The sequence below is a fragment of the Leuresthes tenuis genome, unplaced genomic scaffold (genome assembly GCF_036924035.1).
Source record: "Leuresthes tenuis unplaced genomic scaffold, fLeuTen1.0.hap1 SCAF_50, whole genome shotgun sequence".
NCBI lineage: Eukaryota > Metazoa > Chordata > Actinopteri > Atheriniformes > Atherinopsidae > Leuresthes > Leuresthes tenuis.
This window is the reverse complement of record NW_027325404.1, coordinates 398,990-410,377: the sequence shown is the minus strand read 5'-3', so window position 1 is coordinate 410,377 and position 11,388 is coordinate 398,990. Positions and strand designations below refer to the sequence as shown.

General features: G+C 41.8%; 3 non-coding genes across 3 annotated transcripts; all 3 read left to right on the top strand.

Moving 5' to 3' along the window:
- The first annotated feature begins 9,570 nt into the window (after positions 1-9,570).
- On the top strand, positions 9,571-9,761 carry LOC140285661 (U2 spliceosomal RNA). Its single transcript, XR_011910646.1, has one exon. It is a non-coding gene; the product is annotated as a U2 spliceosomal RNA (small nuclear RNA).
- A 411-nt stretch (positions 9,762-10,172) lies between these two features.
- LOC140285656 (U5 spliceosomal RNA) lies at positions 10,173-10,286 on the top strand. The gene has a single exon (XR_011910642.1). It is a non-coding gene; the product is annotated as a U5 spliceosomal RNA (small nuclear RNA).
- Positions 10,287-10,561: 275 nt separating this feature from the next.
- Positions 10,562-10,759, top strand: LOC140285682 (U2 spliceosomal RNA). Its single transcript, XR_011910665.1, has one exon. It is a non-coding gene; the product is annotated as a U2 spliceosomal RNA (small nuclear RNA).
- Positions 10,760-11,388: the final 629 nt, after the last annotated feature.

Below are 11,388 nucleotides of genomic sequence, written 5' to 3'. Positions count from 1 at the left end.
CTTACCCATGAAATCTCTGTCTCACTAATGACACAACCGGGAAACCCTCTTTTATTCAAATAAAAACTAAAAAGCAGTCCTATCGTCTCAGACTATCATATTTCAAAAATGATCCCAGCGCTGGTATTCAGGAAAAGGACCTGCCAGTCCTCTCTCTCAGAAAAGGCCTTGGAGGTATGAGGCTGGAACAGCTACTTCAGTCCAGGCTGGCCATGCACTGCGATCCGGTCCAGAGACACCAGTCGAGGGATCCTGTTCGTGACGCCAAAATTGTGGTGGAAATTTAGTAACGCACAGAGTCAGTTATTTTCTTCTGAGGAGATAAGAGGCTTTAATAATAATATCTTGAAAGAGAGAACAGCACAGTACAGAATACAGAGTTGCACTGACCACTGAAGTAAAAACACACAGTTATATTGCCCGCTCATCACGTCATCTGTCTTTGGTTGATAGTTGATTGTTCTTCTAACTTTCCTCCCCAACCATCAGTTTAGGTTACCCAAAAGGAGTGTATTGCTCCATCACAAGTATGCTTCTTTCACAAACAGGGTAATATGAAGAATATTATGCCTGAAACCTATTTAGACATGCAAAAATATGAAGGACAAAGCAGTTTTAACTTGGTTTGAGTGAAGGAATTCATTTTATAACAAAATCTGAAATTGTGTAGAACTCGTGAAAATAAGCTTATTCTCGGATTCCTAAAGGTTTAGTGTTGTTCTTTCCTATCCTGCAAAGTACAACGTTCTTTTTTGTTTAAAGCTATTTAGACATGGATAAATATGAAGGACAAAGCAGTTTTAACTTGGTTTGAGTGAAGGAATTAATTTTATATCAAAATCCGGAATTGTGTAGAACTCGTGAAAAGAAGCTTATTCTTATTACACCAGTCGCAGCAGCCCGGGCCTGACACCCACCATCACCCAGGCCCCCCCAGGCCCCTCCCAACAGGGGAAAAGCACACCCCCACACAGACCCCCTCCCCCTCACCGCACGCCCCAACACCCTAAAAAAAACAACCACCTGCGGACACCTTCGAGTTCCCAGAGCAACAAGCCCGGCACCAGGACCTGCACCAACCCACGCATACTGTGGCATGTCCAGGGCAACCCAGACCCCCCAGGCACAGGCAGGGCCCCGCCCTGGGCACAAGGCAGCGGCAAGCCACCAGGTCAAGGCCCAGCTCCACCACCCACGCCAGAGCGGCCCGGTCACCCGGTACAGAGCCAGCAGCCACCACCCCAAGGCCCCTAAGGGACCCCGCCCCACACCGCAAGACAACCCAACCCGCAAGCCCCCAAAACTGCCCTCCAAGCCCGACACACAGTCCCCCCCAGCAATGACCAACCCGGTCCCCACGACCCGAGAGACCACCAGACGCCCGAAGCCACACAGCTCCCCCCAGCACACACCCAACCACCCAGAGCGATTTCTAAACTGGTTAATACACAGATTGTTCTTCGCTTTCCAGTTCATGAGAATAGTTTTCTTTGCTATACATAACACTGTGAGGATCATGTGTGCTAAGCTAAATTCCACGTTGATGTTGTCTAAGTCACCCAGTATGCACAGTGTGGGGCATGCAGGAATGCTACACTTTAGCCATGTTGATAGGTCCGCACAGACTTCAAGCCAGAACTTCTGGACAGGCGCACAAAACCACAAAGCGTGTGCATAATCATCAGGTGTGTTATCTGTGCAATGTGAGCAGATGTTTGAGTGTGTTAGACCCATCCTGAACATCCTTTGTCCTGTATAGTGTGTTCTATGAAGAATTTTGTATTGTATGAGCTGTAAATTAGGATTTTGAGTCATTCTGAAGGTGTTCAAACATATTTGTGGCCAGAAGCTATGACTAGAACTGATGGATAAATCTGCCTCCCATTTTGAGGACGGTAGAGACATTGTGTCATCTATCTTAGACAATAATTTATATATTTTTGATAGTAGTTTTGGGGTGCAGATGCTTAGAAATTCTGCTACCCTAATCGGGAGTTGTAAGTCTGGTTGGTGGAGGATATATTTCTTTGTTATTATAGACTTAAGTTGTTGATATTCTAGGAATTTATTGCTGCCTATCTCATGTTGTGATATGAGCTCATCAAATGAAATAAAATGCCCATTTTGGATTATATGTTCCAGATGTTTGATTCTTTTGATCTTCCACAGAGTAAAGTTTAGCATTTTTTTGTTTTGCAGGATGTCAGGATTGTTCCAGATGGGTGTAAGCTTACACGGGACAAGTGAAGACTTTGTTATTTTAAGAAATTCCCACCAGGCTGTCAGAGAGGTGCTGATGTTAATGCTTTTGAAACATTTGTGATTTTTTACGTTTTGACTAATAAGTGGCAGGTCAGAGATTTCCAGATTATCACACAATGCTTGTTCTATATTTATCCATGTTCATCTATTGGGCTAGGTTTAAACCATTTTGATATATACCGTAACCTATTGGCTAAGGAATAGTGCTGAAAATTAGGTAAATCTAATCCACCACTGTCCTTGGTCTTCTGTAGGGTTTTTAAACTAATACGTGGTGGTTTGTTTTTCCACAGAAATTTGGAGATGCATGAATCTAGTGACTTAAACCAAGTAGCAGGTTGGTTTTATGGGGATCATTGAGAACAAATAGTTAACTTTTGGTAGTATCATCATTTTAATGGTTGTAACTCTCTCCATAAGTGATATAGGTAAGGACTTCTAACGAGAGAGATTGTCCTCTACTGTCTTTAATAATTGCACATAAATTAGCTTTGTTAGCTCTGAGAGCCTGGAGGAAATATTTATGCCTAAATATCTAATATTTCCTGACTGTAAAGTGATCGCAGGTATATTCTGGACCCTACAGTTAATGGGCAGAACTGTGGTCTTAGACCAATTGATAGAGTAGTCAGAAAGTGCTGAGAATTTATTTATGAGTGTGATCGTGTGAGTGAGAGACGTCTGTGAGTTCTGAAGGAAAAGTAATACATCATCAGCATAAAGACTTATTTTATGCTAAATATTTTGGGGTTGGATGTCTTTAATATTTCTATCTTGTCTGATAGCAGCTGCTAAAGGTTTGATGAAAATAGCAAAAAAGTGAGGGAGAAAGTGAGCAACCCTGTCTTGTACTTCTCTGCAGACTGAAGCTTGGAGAAGTTTGATCATTTGTCCTGACACTTGCATTTGGGGAGTCAGTTATTTTCTTGTGAGGAGATAAGAGGCTTTAATAATAATATCTTGCAAGAGAGAACAACACAGTACAGAATACAGAGTTGCTCTGACCACTGAAGCAAAAACACACAGTTATATTGCCCGCTCATCACGTCATCTGTTTTTGGGTATAATTGATTGTTCTTCTAACTTTCCTCCCCAACCATCAGTTGAGGTTACCCAGACACACTCGTAAATACCAGCCTAACCCTGTCCCCCCTAAAGTGCAGCTATCTCATTATAACAAGCCCACCATTGTAAAGAGGAATTTAAGAAAACAGGGCAGGGTGGTACCTTGCAGCTCGGTCATTTGCAGGTTATACACAGTAACACTCAATACAATGCATATAAGAATTATTTTCCATTACATTCCTCCCTTTTGATTATAATAATACCATTATATTAATCAACCCAAAAGAAACAAGGAAAATAATAACTTTATCTGTAAAACATCAGCCTGCATTTGCACACAACGTGAGTTTAAAATGCAGGCATCATAGTAATAAAGGGTCCAATGATAAACAATCAAAACATGAACAATTAAACATGATTATCTTCATCCCTCTCTAAGTCAGCGTCACTAGAGGAAAAATTTTGAAAGCAAGAAAGTTATTTGAGTCATTTGGTCTTTTTCACACTGTTGTTTAGATGGACTACATAAAAGGATGTCATCCACATACTGCAAAAGAGCAGAGCCTGTGGTTGATTGAAGTTAATCCAGACTAGCTTTGAGGGCAGCATTGTAAATAGTGGGACTTTCACAGTACCCCTGGCATAACCGGGTAAAAGTCCAAGATCTCCCTTCAAACTAAAAAGCAAACCAAAATGGGCTATCAGGGTGCACTGGCGACAAGTCAACCACTGAGAAAAACTGTGCATCTGATGTAATTTGAGACAAAATAGTGTGTGGGTTGGGCACAGTAGGAGCATGTGGCTGAACTGCAGCATTCACCGCTTGGAGGTCCTGTACAAAACTGTACACATCATATTTGCTCTTAGCCCAAAGATCATTGGGCACTTCAGCCAACATGAGTATCGAAGACAAATCTGTTTCAGATAAAAAAACATGCTTCAAAATGTGATTCTGTGGTAGGAATTAAGTCCACAGTTCTTTGACAATGCATTGTACTCAAAAATGTTTTTTTGTATGCTGACAATCGTTCAGAAAACATCAAATTTGGATCAGCAGGTGAAACAGTCCACTCCATTTCTTTCTGACATGTAGCAACAAACTCTCCCACACCTTGTCACTGCCAGTGTGTACGTTTGGCCAAGGAAATGTGAGGGCGAGTACCACAAACATTAAAAAAATCGAAGTGCTCTGGAGTGAGCGACACAGCCAATAAAGTAGGCGCACATATTTTTTCACTTCTTCTCATAGTCATTGTCAGGCCCCAAAGAAATGTGTGATGTGCAGTGCAAATCAGTAGGTTGCATGAAATCAGAAAGGGGTGAAACTAACACTTTTGCTTCTTCCACTAGTTGTTGTGAAAAAGGAGAGCTGGGAAGTTTCCACTCATAAGCATATGTAAGTGCCGATGAATCAAACTGCACTGCTGTGAAAACTTTGTCAGGCTGTAACATAACCTTAACACCCTCTAGTGTAGAAGTTAAAATAATGCCTAATTTACACATGAGATCACAGCCCATCAGGTTAATGGGACACAACTCTGATAACAAAAATGAGTGTTTGAAGGAGAGCTCATCCGGAGTGACAACACGCAATGGGCATTGTCATTTTCTCCTTCACAACCTGGCCTGATGCAGACATACAGTAAACGTGGTTTCCACTTAACTTTGGAGGACAATCAAACTCCCCTGACGTCACTACTGATGAACATAAATTCCTATATTCTGAGAGAAATATCTTTGCTCTAGGACGGAAATAGCCTGCAAAACTTTACTACGTGAATCACAGTCGGCAAGCGTTGCTTCACTACACAGAGCAGGAAAAATGTGTGAGTGTGTTTGTGCTATCACCCATTAGTGGAGGCTCCGCTGCCGCGTGACGTCCAGAACCTGCCTCCCACCCTCAGTCAGCCTTTTGCCCAATTTCATCACTTTTTAGCTGTGGACAGTCCTTCTTCCAGTGTCCAGTCTGGCCACAGTAAAAACAAATATTCGGATCATAGCTCTGGCGTGGCCCATTTCGACCTCCTCTCCCACACGTCCACGTCTTCGACTTCGGCCTCGTCCTCTGTTTACACCAACTGCGTAATACATGGTCATGGTTGCCAAATGCAGCTCCTTTTCACACTTGTCCCTTTTGGTTGTCTTACGCGTCTCAACTTGGTTCTGAGCATGGCGAGCATATCGGCGAACGTCAGCCAAACGAGGACCCTCACACCATCCCACGTAAATGTTCTTTACTTCAGTGGCGACATCTATATAATATTGTCTGGGTCCCGTTAAAACATGTATTTTTCCCATCTAATTCCTTGTTTGCTTTAAAACAAGTATTCCCCATTTTCTATCCCTTCAGTAGCCAACCAGTTTGTATGGAGTACACTGGAGCAACTTGACTGATCAGTAAAACACTGCTTTTGTTGTCACCGCAAGGCTTCCCCCGTCGGTTGTTTCACTGAGACACTACTGAGTAACTACAACTCAACACAGTTTATACACATAACATTCATATACATACTAACAAACAAACAAACAATAATTTATCGCAATTTTCTCATCTCTATTTGAACGTACACCCAGGTAAATATTCCTGTAGTCTTCTCATACCGACTATGGACCCATTCATTGTTTAACTTCACTGTTTTGCAAATCCTAATTGAATATTACACATTGACATTGAACTTTACTGGATAAGCAGGTCTTCATTGCATTCAGCAGCCTATATGTGAGCATCTATGTGTAAGCTGTTCTTCTTTGCATTTATCAGCAGCAAGCAATTCTTCACTGCACATGCATATGTAAATAGTAAAACAATTCCAATGTGATAGCGAAACCTTCTATATCACAGTGGTTTCTAAGATCTATTTTAAGTTCTTTACCATCAGTGAGATGACATAGTTTACAAAGTGTGTAAAATTATCACTGAAGATCTTTTCAGGAATTTCAAATCTAGAAATGAGTTATTTTACGCGTGATTTTGCTACTGAGAGTGCATCTGCTTGTGCACATGGAAATATTTCAGACCATTTGGTAAAAACCTCTGTTGTCACTGAGCAGAATCGTTTCCCTTAACATTAATTTAGTTCAATGAAATCTACACAATAATGAAATAATGAAATCCAAACAAATATGTTGAAAAAGATACACTGGCTTAGGGAATTATCTTCGTTTTGGTCTTAGATTGCCCTGTAGAATGTATTTTGCACATATTTGACCTGCTAGACAAAACTTTATTCATTTATTTATTCTAAAAAAAAAAATTCAATAATTAGTAAAACCATATGCTGTAAAAACCTTGTTCATTATTGCTTCCATCCCTCCTGTTGAGACATGACATGGTCCGTGGCTCAATACTGCAGCATATTTAAACAAATTCTTTGGCAGTATGGTTTTCCTTCCGGTCATTCATACGAGTCTATTGTAGATGGCAATTGAATAACATCTAATAATGCTAAAATATTTGTAGTTTATACATTTAGCTGTGGATGTCAACATACCTGTTTTTCCAATGCTGTGTTAACACATGTACAGTTGAGAAGGCATACTGACTGTCAGTGTAAACGTTAACAACCTTTTTGTTATTTAATTTACAAGCTTCAGTTAAAGCTACCAATTCGACTGCTTGAACAGAGTAATTTTTTGGTAGTGGTTGTTTTAAGAAAACTTCAGTTTCTGTTACTACTGCAAATCCTGTAGCATTTGTGCCATCAGGGTTTTTTGCTTGACCTGTTGAATAAATATAGTTATTTCTGCATTTTCATAACGTATATCAGTTAAGTCTGGCCTGGGTAAAACACTGATGGTTATTTCTGACATGCAATCATGAGGCTTTCCATCTGTGGGGTAGGTAGCAGTGTGGATGGATTAAGTGTAGCACATCTCTCGACAACAAGGTGTGGCTGTGAAAGAAGAACTGTTATGTAGGAGAGATGTCTGGTAAAGATATTTTGTTAAGTAACCATATCACAGCCACTGCATGAGGTACCTTAAGTGTTAATGGGTGAAATAACACCATTATTGTTGATGCCTGCACTGCCAATGGCTTCTGGCCATTGATTCAAAAGTACGATCTCGTCCCTTTTTCCCCCTTTCAGTGGACACTGGCCCCTAATTACCGCAATTCAGCAGGGGGTCTTTCATTAGGAGTACTGGACTCCCCCGTGCACGGTTTCAGCTCCGACCCTGGAAAGCGGAAAAAACGTTGAGATCTGGTTTGAGGACCCAATTGTTGAGAAAAGTCTCTCAATGAGACTCAGAGTTGCTGGAGTCAGTTAATGCAAATGTTTAATCTTGCAGCAAGTTCAAGAATGTGTGTGTGTATGGGTGTATGTGTGTGAACGTGTGTGAGTTTGTGTGTGTGAGAGTTTAAAGAACCTGTTATCCACAGGCAGGTCTTAACTAGTATGGCACAGGTCCAGCCTGTCTCATCTTTTTTGGAAGGTCCAGCGCTCGGCCGTAACCCTTCTGTCTGTTTGGACTCTCACATACATTCGGTTAATCATAGAAAAATGAGAACAAAACTTTTTAGCCCCTTAAATTCATAAAACAGACATGGTGCAGTTATTTCCATTCTAGAAAATAAGAGTAATCACCACCATTCCTATAAATTCTGGATATTCTAACAATCTGAATCTTTTTTAAATGTTCGATGAAGCCCATTGCTGTTCTGTTTAGAGACTCAGCTGATCATAAACCAAGTTTTGCTCTTGAACCAAGCTTCTAAACTCTTCACCTTTTTCATTTCTCAGTTAGTATTCACTTTAAAACTGATTAAAAGAAAAATTAAATGAATGCCTATCAACAAATGTGGGATCTAAACTCTAGTGCTTTCTCTAAAATAATTTCTTTTCTCAATTCAGAAATGTATGTGTGTAAGTCACAACACCCGTGACACCAAAACGGCTTTCTTTTCTCTCTTTTCTCTACACTCTGCACTGTGAGCACACACACCAAATCAGAAAGGACTGTGGGGACACAAAACCGCTCTCTCTCTTTTTTTTTTGATTGTGTGCCAGGGCGTTGTCTCACGTATTAGATTATGCTTAAGATACGAATGGGTTTATCAGTCACATCAGAATCCATACATACTGATCCTCCAATAATAAAATGGTCGGATCTTATCAAACACACTTTTTTTCTTGTGACAAGTCAGCGAAACAGCGTATACACGTCAAGACACTGAATCAAGTTTGCCACAAGAACTCATAAGTTTGGCAGTATTGCTCTGCCGTCAGCAATCATACACCCATTTTATTTTCATGAGACATGTGCAGGCACCTGTTCATCTACTGTTCTATCACTATGAATTAGTTTATCTATTATCAATAAGGATACTTCTACAACTACTATCAAAGTATGTCCGGACTTCTTATGTTGTCAGTTGCTATATATGAATAAGTGGGTTGCTACTGAAAAGCATTAAGCATGTCACACAGCCCAAACATATAACATTTCAGGACACACCACACAGTTAACAACCACAGTGAAGCGTGTCAAAGCCCAAACATGTAACATTCAACAGGACACTTACACAACACATTCAAATCAAACAGTCAGACAACATACAAGAACATATACCCCAGCCGGCATTGCTCCCTGCCTATTTTCCTACAACTCACTATGTGTGCGCACACCTTTATTCACAAACTCTTCAACTTATACTCTTTTACCGAAGCTGCTACAGCTCGATAAGCCAAATACCCTTAGATCCTATTTCGGTGAATTTGACATCTGCCTTGTATGTAACAGATTAGCGGTTTAGCAGTTTTAATTTAGTTTGAGTGAAGGAATTCATTTTATAGCAAAATCCGAAATCGTGAAGAACTCATGAAAGTAAGCTTATTCTCGGATTCCTGAAACTTTAGATTTGCTCTTTCTTTTACTGCAAAGTACAACGTTGAGCAGCACTAATGAGTTGTTTCTATTTTTGGCAGGCTTTACCTTTGCGGATGAAGCCCTTTCTGTCTGTGCAAAAGAAATCTTGTTACTGTGCAGAGTGACTTCTCTGAGTAGAGTCGCCTTACTTGTTGCGACTGTGCCGATGTTCGAAGCTGGAGTGCAAAGTTGTTGCTTGAATGGTGCTCACTGGAGCGTGTGGTAGTGTAAAGTTATACCATTTAAAAGGGCTGAAGAGTGCTTAGTGCAGCGGGTGGGCGGAGGTGCAAAGTGACACTATGGCCATAAAAAGAACACCGCTACAAGTGCGCATTGTGCCAGGAAGGGCCCTCGGACGTGAACCAGTGGACAGTTATCGCTTCTCGGCCTTTTGGCTAAGATCAAGTGTAACATCTGTTCTTATCAGTTTAATGTCTGATATGTCCTCTATGCGAGGACTACATATTAAATGGATTTTTATCAATAGGAGTTGAAAAAGGAGCTTGCTCCGTTCACTCCAAGCATCGACCCGGTACTGCAGTGCCGCTGGGAACGGTGCGCTCTCCTCTGCTCTTGTGAAAAAGCAAACAGCGGTGCAGGATGGAAGTTTCAGGGAGCCTAAGATGAAACTTTCTTTTAATCTGCTGAGAAAAGAGAGTGAATGCGAAGCAGACTTTAACACGGCTCTGGGAGCGAGCCGAGTGCGGGCTAACCGGGAGAATTGCTTGAAAGAAACGCGACACCGAATGAGCAGTCAGAACAAAGCCTCAATACGGTGTTCCCGTGTTGTTTGTGGCTGCCTTGTCTTTTGCACAGAGTAAAAGACAAGGCAGCCATCAAATAGGGCCCGATTGTTCCTACTTGGTCAGCCGAGGAGCAAGGGGGGGGAGCAAGCATCTCAACCAAGCAAAGCTCACCATGGGGAAGGTGGCTATGCCAACTAGCCTGATGCCCTGCTCCCGCAGTGATGGATAATCGTACACTGGTTTCTCTTCATAATGTACAAGTCCTTCGCCTTTTACTAAAGACTTCCGTGGAGAGCAGCACTAATGAATTGTTTCTATTTTTGGCAGGCTTTACCTTTGCGGGTGAAGCCCTTTCTGTCTGTGCAAAAGAAATCTTGTTACTGTGCAGAGTGACTTCTCTGAGTAGAGTCGCCTTACTTGTTGCGACTGTGCCGATGTTGCTTGAATGGTGCTCGCTGGAGCGTGCGGTAGTGTAAAGTTATACCATTTAAAAGGGTTGAAGAGTGCTCAGTGCAGCGGGTGGGCGGAGGTGCAAAGTGACACTATGGCCATAAAACGAACACCGCTACAAGTGCGCATTGTGCCAGGAAGGGCCCTCGGACGTGAACCAGTGGACAGATATCGCTTCTCGGCCTTTTGGCTAAGATCAAGTGTAGTATCTGTACTTATCAGTTTAATATGTGATATGTCTATGCGAGGACTACATATTAAATGGATTTTTATCAATAGGAGTTGAAAAAGGAGCTTGTGAAAAAGCTCTTGTGAAAAAGCAAACAGCGGTGCAGGATGGAAGTTTCTTTTAATCTGCTGAGAAAAGAGAGTGAATGCGAAGCAGACTTTAACACGGCTCTGGGAGCGAGCCGAGTGCGGGCTAACCAGGAGAATTGCTTGAAAGAAACGCGACACCGAATGAGCGGTCAGAACAAAGCCTCAATACGGTGTTCCTGTGGTGTTTTTATAAAATGTGGTGTAAAAAAAGGTGTGAATGCCCCATAGAAAACTAAAAGGTGGAGCGGAAGTGTTCGGCTGCAAGAAGGTGTGAATGTCCGACTATATTTGGTGAAAAGCAGGTGAAGCAAGGTCTGAATGCCCAACCTTACATCATCAAAAGCGAGATCAGAGGTTTTTGGCTGCAAGAAGGCCATAGTTTGCCAAAAGCGGGTAAGGTGCGAATGATCGGCTAAATATCAACAAAAGTGGGGGCGGAGGTCTTCGGATGCAAGTGGGTGTGAATATCCCACCATACAAGTATGGTGGAGAGGAAGCTGTGAATGGCCGACCATAGTTTGCAAAAAGCGGGTAAGAAAAGGTGCGAATGTCCAACCATACATGATCAAAACAGGGAGCGGAGGTGTTTGGCTGCGACAAGGTGTGAATGTCCACCCATAATTAATGAAAAGCGGGCAACAAGTAGGTTCGAATGCCCAACCATACATCAACAAAAGCA